The following is a 16,398-nucleotide window of genomic DNA, read 5'->3' as shown; positions in this document are numbered from 1 at the left end:
TTGCATTCAGACACATAGAGACTGCTCCTGTGTTTCACCAGATGTGCTGCTCAAGTGTGCCATTAGGGATATCCCCTGCCTTCAAGCAGCTAGGCAATAAAACTGCTTTGAAATATGAAAACATCTGGATGAATTGCTGCAGAAAGAAGTAATTGAGGGAATCATGCCCAGGTATGCAGAAATATCTTCTTGTGGTTGCAGACAAAAATCTAGAATTTAATTCAGTGAGTAAAATTTACTTTGTTTATGAATATTGATATAAAAATCTGTGCCTTCATTTTAGAAGAAATTCTCTGTAATTTTCTCTGAAACTGAATGTGTTTAACAGCAACATTGGTATTTATTGAATCCATGCATTATTTATTTAACTATATTGATAAAATTTCAAGTATATGCCGTGCTTAAATATTGGTAAATTTGGTTTATTTATTCATTTACATAGAATATACAGTATAGTTTATTGACAATTTATTAATAATGTGATATTTATTACCTTTGGTCTGTCTAAAGAAGGAAAATACAGTTATGTTAATTTACAGTAAATTAAACATTGATAATAGTCATTTTTGAACTTCCTTTGTTCACATGAACATAAGAAACTGAAGCGAGTAGGTTGATTGCAACCTTGATCCATCTTCACCATTGGACATGATTATTGCTCTCAATAATCTTCCTGCTCTGTGCCCATATCCCTTGGAGTTTTCACCATTCTATCTCCAAGTGCTCTGTTGTAGAGAATTCCAGATATTAACTACCATTTGAGAGAAGAAATTCTTTCTCATCATTTTAAATAGAGAGTAATTATTGTCAAACAAGGTGTCCTAATGCTGGACTCTCCTACTTAGGGAAACATTCCCTTTCAATATGATAGCTTCTCATTCTTCGATATCTCAAATTGCTTAATCTTTCTTTATATATCAGCCACTTCATCCCAAGAAACAAGTGGCTCAGAACTGCCTCCAATGTAAGCACATCCTTTCTTAAACCGAGGCTAGATTATCTACATAGTATTCCAAATTCAGGTTTATCAGCATCAAAGGGCCCTTACTTTTCTATTTCATGGTCCTTGCAATATCAGCCTTCCTAATTATTTGTTGGCCAACAATTCAATTAGCTTCCTAATTATCTGTTTATTATATTATTGTGTTTTGTGTACTGGGCCCCTCTGATCCCAATGTATATCAACAGTGTGTAGTCTCACTTCATGTACATATACAGTAAAACTCCAATAATTTATCATTGATTAGTTTGGAAATCCTGGACTCGCTGTTTGTCCGGAATGTGAGCTGGGATCTAGAGTGCAAGCCAAGTGGATGGGCAAAGACAGTACTTGTACATCACCTGTTCCCTTTAACCTCATTGAGTAAATTGAAAGAAACATGTTAGTATATCATATAAAAATTGAAATAGTGTTCAGGGTTTAACGAGAGCAATGTTGATACATTGGAAAACCTGCTAGATTGGCAGAATCTCAAGGGTGATGGTTGACACATCATGATTGCAGTTTTACTGTAAAATGTGTTTACATTTCTTCTTTCCAAAGTTACTGGCCCTCACATTTTCCCACATTTTATCCCATCTGTAAACTGCTCACCCATTCACTCAATTTATCTTTATCCTTCTGTGATTTCAGGTTCTTTGTTTCAATCTTTTTAACTTGCTAACCATCTATTTTATCATTATCAGCAAATTTGCTGCCCTCCACTCACTCTCTTCTTCCTGCTCATCAATATAGATTAGAACTAGTTGCAGTCCAGGCAATGGTCTGTGAGGTGGAAATGGTCCCAGTGTGAAGATGATCCATTTCTTGTTTTTATTAGTTAACCACGTTTTCATCCTTGCCAACAAATTACCCTCCAACCCTGTGTGCTCTTATCGAGTGTGGTAACCTTTAAATAGCACCTTATTAAATTCTACATTGAAAGTGTAGTTTACTGCCAACTACAATTTATAGTTTTCTTCATAATGGGTCTTATGGTGGAAGAGAAACAAGGCAGAAAACCGACCCTGCCATGACCTGATCCATATTCTTCTAGGATGTAATACAGAATTCTAGGGGAATATTGATCATCATCCAGAGCCTATGACTGCTCTGCTACAAAGGTCATTTGTGGTATAACCTACAGGCTACAGTTTCAACATAGTGGGTTAATAGTCAAAAAACCTAGAAGCTCTTGAGCTCGTCTGCTCCCATTGTTTTTATTTTTGGCTTTAAATTGGACTGAGATCATTTTTGAGTTCTGGATGGAAAGAGATTAGCCCTCTGCATCCCTGTGGTCTCCTATGTCTGGGTCAGTGGCAATAAAAGCAGGAAGTGGAAAAATTGATCCTGTTTGTCTGAAGCTCAGAGGTTTGGCTCACACATGAATATTTTATCAGACTTCCAAAATCCTTGCAGGAACTCCAGTGGTGTATCTAGGGATACGCCTATGACAAGCACTGAAATTGCACCCCCACCCCCACTTCAGTAAACCTTATTTACTTCAACCCTTCACCCTGCAACCATCCCTTGCCTTTCCATGCCATCCCCTCCACCTTCCCTACCTGAACTCACTGCTGTAGAACCCTAATATAGTCATATCTAATGTTGTGTTGGATATATTGAGATATTGGAAAACAATCTATACCTTAAAAAACACAACAGTTGTTTCAATTAAAAATAACCCTCTGCCTACTTCAAAGGCCAGCATTAGATGAAAGAAAGCAGCGAGTGGTGTTCCCTGGGCTGGAGTGGAGTGGCCAAAGTTAAATGTGTTGAGTGGCTGTCACTGTCCCTGCTGGTGCCCTGTCTTACATTCGCTGGAAAGGTAACTCTCAGCGCTGAGCACCCGGTGGGAGAGAAGCAGGAAGATGCTGAAACCCACACTCAAACATCCTTCAGTGCACACCCTCTTCAGCTCTGTCTCCAAGACAAACAGCTCAGCTTCACTCACTCCGGCTGAGACAGGAAGGCACCAGGTAGGCCTGCCAACTGTCAAAATTTAAAAAAAACACGAGGAATAACTGGAGAAGCAAGTTAGTGCGGCTGCCTCCCTCCGGTTGTCAGCTCACGTCCAGACTGAGAGAGCCATCGTCTGGGAATTGCAGTCACCATTCACACAGTAGTATCCCCGTGGGCTGATGGACACACACCCCTTCTTCCTTTCTCCCTTCCTCTCAGCACTGGCCACCAACAGCTCCATCCAAGGGAGAAGAGAGGCATTCATCTGGTCTCATAATTCCCAGTGATTCTTTTTCTTGTGTGATAGCTGCTTTATAGTAAAAGTACTAACTCCAATTATTCTCTTGCTGGTCTGAAAAGTATTCTGTTTGAAATAAATGAGATAAAAAGTGTTGAGGGAGTCGGGCTTGGGACAGGAGTGGGGGTGGGGAGGTGAATAATTTCCAGGCTCTGCCGGTGCATGCGCGCCACAAAGTTCTAACTTTCAGCCACTTGCTTGTCGAGCTCACTGTGTACACTGCGTAGAACTTATTTTTTTACATCATTGTTAAAGGAGGATTGGTGCTTAAGCCCTCATGCCTCAGAGAATGCTCGGTGCTGGATTTAATTGGAAGCCTCAGCAGAACGTGTGCAGGATTCGGTGGGTGAACTGGCACCTCCGAGGCACAGATGGGTCAAGGGAACTGACATTCAGCAGCAGAGGGTGTAAACAAAGCCTACATTCATGCTCACTCCTGCTCCTAAATAGCACATATGAGCTTGTTTTTAAACTCTTATGAGGATTGGTGGGCAAGGACAGTGGCGCCCCCCCTTCAAGTGGCACCCAAGGCACGTCCCCTGGCTGCCATACCCTAGATACGCCTATGAAGCACTCATTGTCCAGAAACTCTACAAATTATTCCATGACATTGAGAATGAGTTTATCCTTTCAGCAGAGATAAGATACTGTGTTGGAACGGAAGTTGAATGGAATTGAACTATTAACTACACTAATAATACTAGTTAATAATTGAATGCTAAACAAGAATTCCAGATAAAAGTATTAAATCTACTCTTCAACTGAATTTAATGGGCTCATTCTTAATACTGACTTCAGATGCAGTCTCAGATCATTGCCAATTTACTACAGGTTGTTATGGAGGAATTAGGTGTATGAAGATTACAAAGTTCTTTCTGAATTAGTTCCAGATACAGTTCTGCCATTTTTACTACAAAACAATGTAACCATAGATCTTCTTAAAGAATATTTCTTTCGGCTGTAATCACAAAATTGTCTCTGAATAGAATCTTTGGATTGTAAAAACACTTACTGGCAATAAAAATGAATTTAATTATATTTTGGTTCCTGTAGAGATCAACATCCAAATATTATTTAACTGCAGATAGCAATTTTAATTAGTGCAAGCAAATTTTAAAATTGTCATATTCAATAAGAAATGGTATATTGTCTCAGCTAATCTAACCTTAATTATGAGATGTATGGGGGGGCATGGCCATGTGAAGGACTTAGGACAGACCATGAAAAGTATCAAAAAGACGATTAAAATCTCAAAATCAAGAATTTTTTTCACCAAAAATGGATTAAGCAAGTACCAAGAGATCAAGGCAGCAAAAAACAAAAGTGGAGGAAGTTTATACTCAGCCAGGAACATCAAGCGAAAGCCTGAAAGGGAGTAGCGTAAGAGTGGCCTTGAAACTGGTGGACCCCGGCAGAGCTGGGGAATTGGAACAAGAACTAAACATTATCCTTGAGAAAATGGATGATTTGGGTAATTGATTTGCAGGTGTCGAAACTATAATGAGAGTCATGTCTGAGAGGATGACTGAAATTAAAGAAATCATTGAAAATTTAATGCAAAGAATGACCCAAGTAGAAATGGAATTGGTAAATACCCAAGACAAGCTAAAAGCTATTGAAAAAGATACGAAGAAATGGGAGGTGGTCAGACAAGGCCCGGCTGAGTCCTTGATAGAATTACAGTACAACTCCAATTATCCAAAATTGGATTTTCCAAAATCCTCAGTTATCTGATTTTTTTTTTAATTGTATAAATGAGGATATTGGAAACATCAGAAATCCTCATTTATCCAAAATTTTTCAGAGCGAACTTAATGGGGACATTGGGCTCCTGGCGGCAGCAGTAGTGGATTTCAGGCTTCTGGGCAGAAGCAGGGCCCTTGGACTCCAGGTGTGAGTGGGACCTCGGTGGGGAATTGTCAGTGATCAGTAGTGGCCAGTATTTTTTTTGTGAGAATTAAACATTTAATTCTTTAAAAACTTACCTTGTTGTTTATTGTTGTTTAAACACTGTTACGAGTGATTTGCTGTTGATACTGGGCTGTTTTTAAAAAATGACCAGTTCTCTGAAAAAAGCATTTTATCTGAATAGGCCTGGTCTCTACTGTTTCGAGCCCAGAGGACCCAAAAACACAGCAGCAATAGATATTCACTAAGACATATGGTTACTTAAACAAAAGTTTCTTTTAATTATCCTTAAACATGAAAACAGAATCACACTTTAACCTATCACTATTGACTTAATTAACCCAACTTAACCCCCTTCTAATTCTAAGTGCACGTATATGTAATGTGTGTGTAAGTTCAGAAAAGTTATTTGATTCACAGTCCAATCTCACTTCTCACTCCTCCAAGTTCACTGGTATCAGGCAATTCTTATACTGTGCACAGAATTTAACATTTATGAATTTCACCAGGATTTGGTGCTTGAAAGGTAAATGGTTACCACTCAGGAAGGTTCTTGTCAGTTTTCAGAGAAAAATTTGTTGCTCAGTGTCTTGCTGAAGAAACTTGTCCCATCAGGGTTTTCCAGATGATAACCTCTTTCTTTCAGGTCATCACAGAGTTCCTTTTCTGTTTCCCTTATCTCAGATAAAACACCATACAGCCAGCCATCTCCTCTTGTAAGGACCACAAAGGCTTTGAACTAAGAACTCACAATCCATCTTCAAAATGGGGTTTTCCCACAAGCTTGCCAGCTTGTCCTGTTCCAGTCCCAGTTGCTGCTGCTGAACTGTAGAACTGTATTCTCCCCCTCTCTTTCACTCACTCAGAGAAAACCACATAACCCTTTTAGAACAGCAAACTGCATTCTGACAAACTATGGCACCGGACCCAGTCTTCCCGAGTTTGCTCATCTGTTGCTTTCCAAAGCAGTAATCCATTACCCCACAGCATGTCCAATTAACATCTACTTGTGAAGTCCATCAGCAAAGCAGTTACCATTGTCTTTACAAAGGCACTGGGAGCCTGGACAGTCTGGCTTGAGCCAAGCTCTTGCATTTTAAATGAGATCAGTGTCAAGTGTTTGTATTTGTTTCTGACCTACACTAAAAAAAACCCCACAATTTATCTCCTTTTAAAACATACCTATATATAATAAAAAAATTAACATAATCCATCACAGCAGGATATTACCAAAATATTAATAAGGATAACAGGGGTGGCCTTCATGGGTGACCTGTTGCTTTATCTTTTGGGTAACTTTATTGAAATAAGCAATAAATTAACTAAATTCCAAATTTCATTTATTAAAATAGCCTTAGCAGTGTGTAAGAAATGTATTGCAATTACTTGGAAATCCGACTCTCCTCTACATACAGCACGATGAACTAAAGAGATGAATAGTTGCATACCTGTAGAAAAATTACATATAACTTAAAGAACAAATATGACATATTTGTATCATATAGGGGCCCAATTATAACTACAATAATAAAAAGGACAATAACTGATGCTGCTATAGTATAAATACTAGTGACTTCTCCATAGAGAATTTTTTTCATGGTTAACATAAATGTGAGCCCAGATGGTGTGTGGAAAAATAAAGGGAGTGGGAGGGGTTGCTTTTTTTGTATATTTTGTAAGAAAAAGTTTTACACACACACACACACACACACACACACACACACACTTTGATATTGGAGAGCTTTCTATGAAAAAAAAAACAAAAAAAATATTTTTAAAAAATTATGAGATGTATTTGATTTCCATTTTTGTAAACGGAAACTCACCCATAAAAACACCAGTATATTTTGCATTAATAGAATAAATATTTGTATGTCTGCAGATCAGCCCCAGTTATAAAACCTGTCCTTTTGATTACTTTGGTTATGCAAGTTCTTTGGCTGAAAGGAAAATTTGTAGTTCTGTGTAACTTTTCATAGATGTGAGCTTTCTCTGTGGAGGTAAAGGTTAAACAAGCCCAGGATACTTAAACTGAGTAGATTAATATTTATTAGTGATTTAACTATCCAGCAAATTGCAGATGGTAAATCTCATGCATCTCAGTTCTGTGACTTTTACCTAACCCAATTTTATTTTTCAACTCCTCCCCACCAGCCCACCAGTCATTGAGTCAGGGAGCATGGACCAGGCCCTTCAAGTCAAATTGTCTATTCTTACCAAGTTGGCATTGTGGTATTTGGTCTGTATACTTGAGAATTCTTTCAATCCATATATGCGCACAAGTGTCCTTCTCAAGGGAAAGTAGGGTTGGGAAATAAATACATTTTTAAAAGGTAGCCTGGATATGTGAAACCTGAATTCATCTGAAGCCTGAGATAAAATTTGCAGCAAAGTGATGCAGGAGGGAAAGCCATTATTTCACAGCTCCAACAACCAAGGTTCAAACCTGATATTTGTGTGCTATTTGCAGTTTCACTCAATGACGGCATGAGTTTCCTAGGGTGCTCCAGTTTCCTCTCACATCATATGCCAAAGACACCTAATGTAGATCAGTGAAAAGAAAATCAATGAAAAGTTGATGGGCATGTAGAGAAAATGGATTACAGGGAAATAAGTTTGTGAATAGAATTGTGGTCATTGCTCTAGAACAGGTGTAGCTGAATGGCCTCCTTCTAAATGTTACATGAAAAATAAGACTTAAAACCTCCTAATTGTGCCTGATGTACATACAGACAAATCCAGTGGGATTTTCCAAGTCAGAAATTCATTGTTTTGCTGACAGTATTACTCTCTCAATCATTTCACCTTGTTCTATCAAACTAACAAATTCTTATGCAAAACATAGTAAAAGCCCAGGTTTATAAATAACTGATGTGAAATGCAGTGAATCACTTGCACTATACCAAGAAATCAATGATGTCATATCACATGGTGTATATCCCTGGGTCCTGGAAAGTAATTTGCAATGACAGCCTTCCTCTTAGGATGTACCATTTCATCACCATCACTGCCAAATTCACGCAACACTGTGAAAAGTTAAGCCATCTGATTAAGTCCAAAAATAACAGCTGAGACAATATTTCAATCTGATTCACATATTTGCTTCAGGATACTTCATAGATCCGAAGAACTTTTTAATTATCCCTTGTAAATTGCTCTGAGGTATCTTGCACTAAATTTCATTGCATATACATTATTACATTCCTATTTCACGGTTACTTTTAAAATCATCCTATCTCTTGCAATACAGTTGACATTCAGATATTGAATTTCTTTTTAGACATACAGCATGGTAACAGGCCCTTTCAGCCCACGAGCCCATGCCGCTGAATTACACCCAATTAACCAACACCCCCGGTCCATTTTTTTTAAAGGTGGAAGACAACTAGATCACTCAGAAGAAATCTACGCAAACACAGGGAGAACGTACAAACTCCTGACTGACAGCACGGGATTCAAACCCCAGTCCTGATTGCTGGTGCTGTAACAGCATTGCGCTAACTGTATTGCTACCCATGCCTCCCCAATTATCAATTAATATAAACTTTTAATTTAATTCACTTGACACAAGACATCAATGTCCAGACAAAACATGAAAAGATATTCCACATCCATTTTCTCCAGGCCCTTGTCCAACTCCCCTAACTTTCCCATTGATGATGTTTCCTTTTTGGACTAGATGTTATACAGATATTCTAGTTTGAACAATAATAGAGCAGTCTGTAAAAGCAGCAAACATACCACAAAGTCAAATACACTCCCCATCCCAATAGATCTCTGTTATGAATTTATGACAAGCCTGTAGATTGGATTGTGTGACACATGACCCCTGGAGCAGAGGCAGAATATAATGTGTAATATTGCACTGCTTTCATCACAGGACAATAAATTGAATCGTGAATCCTCCTGGGTAGTTTGGCATGAATGTTGGGTTTTCCAAGTTTAGGTAAACCTACCCCAATCCAATTTCATCTGTCCTTTGGACAGGGCATTTCGAGATAAGATGTAAACAAATGTAACACATTTTCTGGCATCAGAGTTCCAGCCAACATTTCCCCATGTACAGTGCCCATGTCTAGATGGAACATGGATTTTAAGGCATTTAAGTCATGGCTTATGTTTTTCTCTCTCACTACAATAATTAACAAACCGAATAGCTCAGTACAGAAATGAAAATTGGAGTACTCACAAGGAAATCAATATTTGATCACTGCTGCCAGACTCATTTTTTTATGCTGCATTTTGTCCACAGTTCTCACCTTAATGATCACATTGTTGAACTTGTACTTTAAAATAACTTGTGGATTATCAGGCCAGCCCACAACGTGGAGGGTACCCAGATGCACAAGAGAACATTATGTCTTCTCCCCGTTTTCAAGCTTTCTCACCTCCATGCCATTTTTTTTAATGTTAGTGCACAGTGTAAGCCATGGAGACTGTTTGGCTTGGAAGTAAACACAGCTATGAACCTGGCAAGCAGCTGCCACCCAGCATCATACAGGTGAAGTTTTAATATATGCTTCAGGGGAAAACCAAGCCTACTTATTTTAAGCTGCTTTTCACCAATTTCCTGTTTTTTGTAAGACCATAGACCCATAGTCTAATTAAATGCTGGTTGTGTATCTATTTTAATGCATTAAATAAGGGTAAACTTCAACATTCAGTCGTGTATGTCTTATAATTCCGGTCAATAACCTTGTTTAAAAAAGGTCATGGGGAGAATCCATGGAAATATAGACCAGTGTGCCTTACATCAGTAGTGGACAAACTGTTGGAGAGGATTCATAAGGACAGGATTTACGAGCATTTCGAGAAGAACAATATTCTCAAGGATAGTCACCATGGCTTTGTGAGGGGTAGGGTGCCTCACAAACCAAACTGAGTATTCTGAGGAGGTAACAAAAGATATTGATAAAGATAGGATGGTAGATGTGGTGTCTTTAGATTTTAGTAAGGCATTTGATGATTTCCCCATAGAAGATTTGTTCAGAAAGTCAAGAGGCATGGGATCCATGGAACCTTGGCTGTGTGGATTCAGAATTGGCTTGCCTATAGAAAGCAGAGAGTAATGAAGGTGTATGGGATGCATTCTGCCTGGAGGACAGTGGCTAGTGAAGTTCTGCAGGGATCTGTTCTAGGACCCCTGCACCTTGTGATTTTTATAAATGTCCTGGACGAAGATATAAATGGATGGGTTAGTAAATCTGCGGGTGATACGAGGGTTGGAGGAGTTATGAATAGTATTGAAGGTTGTCATAGGTTACAACAGGATATAGGTAGGATGTAGAGTTGGATGGAAAAGTGGGAGATGGAGTTCAATCTGGCTAAGTGTAGGGTGATGCATTTTGGAAGGTCAAACTTGAAGACAATACATAGTTAATGGGAGGATACTTTATAGTGTGGAAGAACAGGGATGTTGGGGTCCAAATCCATAACTCTGTCAAATCACAAACAGGTTGATAAGATAGTTAAGAAGAAGTCCTTTAGTATATTAGGGTTCATTAGTCAAGGGATTGAGTTTGGCAGTCATGAGGTAATATTGCAGCTCTAGTAATCTCTGGTGAGAGCACACAGAATATTGAGGTGTTTGGGAGATAAATTGGGAAAGGTTTGTTAGAGAAGATCACATCACTAAAACACAAAATTTTTGCAAGAATGCTCAGACTCATGATGGACTGCAAAAGGCAACAAATGTAACAACAGACAGTTAAGCACCAAAGCCTGGTGAACTTTATTAATGTTAACTTTTGAGCACAGTACAAGAATTGTCTGCCACCAGTGAGATTGGACTGTGAACCAAAGAACTTTGCTGACTTACACAAACATTACACACGTGTGCGCTTAGCATTTGAGGGGGGTTAAGTAGGTTAAGTGAGTTAATAGAGGTAAATTAAAGTTTGATTCTATTTTCATGTTTAAAGTTATTTAAAAGCAACATTTATTTAAGTAACCCTTTGTCGTGGTGCTTATCTATTGCTGCTGGGTTTTGGGATCCTCTGGACCCATAATAGAGGTCAGTTCTGGTTACCAAATTATAGAAAAGATATGGAATTATGGAATGGGTGCAGAGGAGATTTACCAGGATGCTTCCTGGATTGGAAAATGTCTTATGAGGCAAGATTAGCAGAGCTGCGGCTTTTTTCCCTGGAGCAAAGAAGGATAAGAGGTGGGGTGGCCATTTTCAAATGACCAAAATAGGGAGGACATGCAGGGTCTCACCGGTGGAGGGAGGGGGTGCGGGTGCCTTACCTGCCATGAACCTTTGTGTACTGCTGTCACACCCCCCTCCCAATTATCATAGTTATAAAACAGTGTCATATTACATGAAATATTTTTGCCTGCTGCAAGGTAGACAGATTTACCATCGGCAGGAATTGCCTAAGCGCAATGAGAGAGAGAGAGAAGCAAAAGAGAGTCCCCCCCCCCCCAAGTCACCAAGCACCTGTAGATTCATCTCCAGCACTTCTGCAGTCCCCACACAGAGTCCAGTCCAAACCTCCAACACAGTCAGTAACACTCTAGTGCCCTCGGCACCTCCTCGCATCCCGGTTCTGATACCTAGTACCCCTTAACCCAGTTTGAGCCAGACTCCAGCAGTCCGCAGCCTAGCATGAGTCTCCCAACAGCAGTCTCCAGCAGCCCACAGCTTTCTCACCTCAAATCGCCAACAGCCCGCCGCATGCATTGATTCCTCAGCTGCAGAGCCCCCTCACTGGTCTGCCGCTGTGGGTGGCGCTGCCGGAGCTACTGCGATGGCAGTACTGCTGCTGGTGAGACCTGCGGGGACAAGGAATGGAGGTGCAGTGCTCCCATGGGGTTCAGCTGTCTAGTTGAATACTGTCGACTCCGCATGGGTTTATTCGAGATCTGTGCCCAAGATGGCGGTGCCTATTAATCGACAACAGCCACTAAGGGCTGCAGACTCTGAGGAAGCAGAGGACTTGAGCAGGGCACCAGAGGACAGGAAGATCACCCTCCCATCTGAGAGGAAGAAGAAGAAGAGACAATTCGCATGATCTGCAAATACTGATAAAAAGTCTTGTTTTTATAACAAGTGTTTCTCTTTAAGCATTTCAAAAGTTTCTGAAACATTAGGGACATTTAAGAGACTCTTAGACAGGCACGTGGATGGATATAAAATAGAAGGTGACAGGGTAGGGAGGGCTTAGTTTTAATTTGGTATGTATATGTGGGTCAGCACACCATCGAGGGCTGAAGGGTCTGTACCGTGCTAGATTATTCAATGTTACTAATAAGTATTCCCAAGTTTAAGACGCAGTTTGCCAAAATGGAGAACATGTGTGGATAATATGAGTTTAGTGTCACGATGTGTGGGAGTCGAGGACAGATGCAGTGGGGTGGATACGGGTTGACGTCGCGATGTGTGGGAGTCGGGGACAGATGCAGCGGGGTGGATACGGGTTGACGTCGCGATGTGTGGGAGTCGGGGACAGATGGTGCGGGGTGGATACGGGTTGACGTCGCGATGTGTGGGAGTCGGGGACAGATGCAGCGGGGTGGATACGGGTTGACGTCGCGATGTGTGGGAGTCAGGGACAGATGGTGCGGGGTGGATACGGGTTGACGTCGCGATGTGTGGGAGTCGAGGACAGATGCAGCGGGGTGGATACGGCTTGACGTCGCGATGTGTGGGAGTCGAGGACAGATGCAGCGGGGTGGATACGGCTTGACGTCGCGATGTGTGGGAGTCGAGGACAGATGCAGCGGGGTGGATACGGCTTGACGTCGCGATGTGTGGGAGTCGAGGACAGATGCAGCGGGGTGGATACGGCTTGACGTCGCGATGTGTGGGAGTCGGGGACAGATGGAGCGGGGTGGATACGGGTTGACGTCGCGATGTGTGGGAGTCGGGGACAGATGGAGCAGGGTGGATGGGAGTCGAGGACAGATGCAGCGGGGTGGATACGGGTTGACGTCGCGATGTGTGGGAGTCGAGGACAGATGCAGCGGGGTGGATACGGCTTGACGTCGCGATGTGTGGGAGTCGAGGACAGATGCAGCGGGGTGGATACGGGTTGACATCGCGATGTGTGGGAGTCGGGGACAGATGGAGCGGGGTGGATACGGCTTGACGTCGCGATGTGTGGGAGTCGAGGACAGATGGAGCGGGATGGATACGGCTTGACGTCGCGATGTGTGGGAGTCGGGGACAGATGGAGCGGGGTGGATACGGCTTGACGTTGCGATGTGTGGGAGTCGGGGACAGATGGAGCGGGGTGGATACGGGTTGACGTCGCGATGTGTGGGAGTCGGGGACAGATGCAGCGGGGTGGATACGGGTTGACGTCGCGATGTGTGGGAGTCGGGGACAGATGCAGCGGGGTGGATACGGGTTGACGTCGCGATGTGTGGGAGTCGGGGACAGATGGAGCGGGGTGGATACGGGTTGATGTCGCGATGTGTGGGAGTCGGGGACAGATGCAGCGGGGTGGATACGGGTTGACGTCGCGATGTGTGGGAGTCGGGGACAGATGGAGCGGGGTGGATACGGGTTGACGTCGCGATGTGTGGGAGTCGGGGACAGATGCAGCGGGGTGGATACGGGTTGACGTCGCGATGTGTGGGAGTCGGGGACAGATGGAGCGGGGTGGATACGGGTTGACGTCGCGATGTGTGGATGTCGGGGACAGATGCAGCGGGGTGGATACGGCTTGACGTCGCGATGTGTGGGAGTCGAGGACAGATGGAGCGGGGTGGATACGGGTTGACGTCGCGATGTGTGGGAGTCGGGGACAGATGCAGCGGGGTGGATACGGCTTGACGTCGCGATGTGTGGGAGTCGAGGACAGATGGAGCGGGGTGGATACGGGTTGACGTCGCGATGTGTGGGAGTCGGGGACAGATGCAGCGGGGTGGATACGGGTTGACGTCGCGATGTGTGGGAGTCGGGGACAGATGCAGCGGGGTGGATACGGGTTGACGTCGCGATGTGTGGGAGTCGGGGACAGATGCAGCGGGGTGGATACGGCTTGACGTCGCGATGTGTGGGAGTCGAGGACAGATGGAGCGGGGTGGATACGGGTTGACGTCGCGATGTGTGGGAGTCGGGGACAGATGCAGCGGGGTGGATACGGGTTGACGTCGCGATGTGTGGGAGTCGGGGACTGATGGAGCGGGGTGGATACGGCTTGACGTCGCGATGTGTGGGAGTCGAGGACAGATGGAGCGGGGTGGATACGGCTTGACGTCGCGATGTGTGGGAGTCGGGGACAGATTGAGCGGGGTGGATACGGGTTGACGTCGCGATGTGTGGGAGTCGGGGACAGATGCAGCGGGGTGGATACGGGTTGACGTCGCGATGTGTGGGAGTCGGGGACAGATGCAGCGGGGTGGATACGGGTTGACGTCGCGATGTGTGGGAGTCGGGGACAGATGCAGCGGGGTGGATACGGCTTGACGTCGCGATGTGTGGGAGTCGAGGACAGATGGAGCGGGGTGGATACGGGTTGACGTCGCGATGTGTGGGAGTCGGGGACAGATGCAGCGGGGTGGATACGGCTTGACGTCGCGATGTGTGGGAGTCGAGGACAGATGGAGCGGGGTGGATACGGGTTGACGTCGCGATGTGTGGGAGTCGGGGACAGATGCAGCGGGGTGGATACGGGTTGACGTCGCGATGTGTGGGAGTCGGGGACAGATGCAGCGGGGTGGATACGGGTTGACGTCGCGATGTGTGGGAGTCGGGGACAGATGCAGCGGGGTGGATACGGCTTGACGTCGCGATGTGTGGGAGTCGAGGACAGATGGAGCGGGGTGGATACGGGTTGACGTCGCGATGTGTGGGAGTCGGGGACAGATGCAGCGGGGTGGATACGGGTTGACGTCGCGATGTGTGGGAGTCGGGGACTGATGGAGCGGGGTGGATACGGCTTGACGTCGCGATGTGTGGGAGTCGAGGACAGATGGAGCGGGGTGGATACGGCTTGACGTCGCGATGTGTGGGAGTCGGGGTCAGATGGAGCGGGGTGGATACGGGTTGACGTCGCGATGTGTGGGAGTCGGGGACAGATGGAGCGGGGTGGATACGGGTTGACGTCGCGATGTGTGGGAGTCGGGGACAGATGCAGCGGGGTGGATACGGGTTGACGTCGCGATGTGTGGGAGTCGAGGACAGATGGAGCGGGGTGGATACGGGTTGACGTCGCGATGTGTGGGAGTCGGGGACAGATGCAGCGGGTGGATACGGGTTGACGTCGCGATGTGTGGGAGTCGGGGACAGATGCAGCGGGGTGGATACGGGTTGACGTCGCGATGTGTGGGAGTCGGGGACAGATGGAGCGGGGTGGATACGGGTTGACGTCGCGATGTGTGGGAGTCGGGGACAGATGCAGCGGGGTGGATACGGGTTGACGTCGCGATGTGTGGGAGTCGGGGACAGATGGAGCGGGGTGGATACGGGTTGACGTCGCGATGTGTGGGAGTCGGGGACAGATGCAGCGGGGTGGATACGGGTTGACGTCGCGATGTGTGGGAGTCGGGGACAGATGCAGCGGGGTGGATACGGGTTGACGTCGCGATGTGTGGGAGTCGGGGACAGATGGAGCGGGGTGGATACGGGTTGACCTCGCGATGTGTGGGAGTCGGGGACAGATGCAGCGGGTTGGATACGGGTTGACGTCGCGATGTGTGGGAGTCGGGGACAGATGGAGCGGGGTGGATACGGGTTGACGTCGCGATGTGTGGGAGTCGGGGACAGATGCAGCGGGGTGGATACGGGTTGACGTCGCGATGTGTGGGAGTCGGGGACAGATGGAGCGGGGTGGATACGGGTTGACGTCGCGATGTGTGGGAGTCGGGGACAGATGCAGCGGGGTGGATACGGCTTGACGTCGCGATGTGTGGGAGTCGAGGACAGATGGAGCGGGGTGGATACGGGTTGACGTCGCGATGTGTGGGAGTCGGGGACAGATGCAGCGGTGTGGATACGGCTTGACGTCGCGATGTGTGGGAGTCGAGGACAGATGGAGCGGGGTGGATACGTGTTGACGTCGCGATGTGTGGGAGTCGGGGACAGATGCAGCGGGGTGGATACGGGTTGACGTCGCGATGTGTGGGAGTCGGGGACAGATGCAGCGGGGTGGATACGGGTTGACGTCGCGATGTGTGGGAGTCGTGGACAGATGGAGCGGGGTGGATACGGGTTGACGTCGCGATGTGTGGGAGTCGGGGACAGATGCAGCGGGGTGGATACGGGTTGACGTCGCGATGTGTGGGAGTTGGGGACAGATGG

General features: G+C 45.3%; 1 long non-coding RNA gene across 1 annotated transcript; it reads right to left on the bottom strand.

Annotated features, from left to right (window-relative positions):
• Window positions 1–453: 453 nt before the first annotated feature.
• LOC138744771 (uncharacterized) lies at window positions 454–12,124 on the bottom strand. The gene is made up of 2 exons (XR_011345757.1): window positions 11,803–12,124; window positions 454–725 (listed from the first exon to the last, which is right to left on the bottom strand). It is a non-coding gene; the product is annotated as an uncharacterized lncRNA (long non-coding RNA).
• Between the last annotated feature and the right edge of the window lie 4,274 nt (window positions 12,125–16,398).

This window comes from Narcine bancroftii, chromosome 10, assembly GCF_036971445.1.
Source record: "Narcine bancroftii isolate sNarBan1 chromosome 10, sNarBan1.hap1, whole genome shotgun sequence".
Classification (NCBI taxonomy): Eukaryota; Metazoa; Chordata; class Chondrichthyes; order Torpediniformes; family Narcinidae; genus Narcine; species Narcine bancroftii.
The sequence above is the reverse complement of the archived record's forward strand: the minus strand, read 5'-3'. Positions and strand labels throughout refer to the sequence as shown.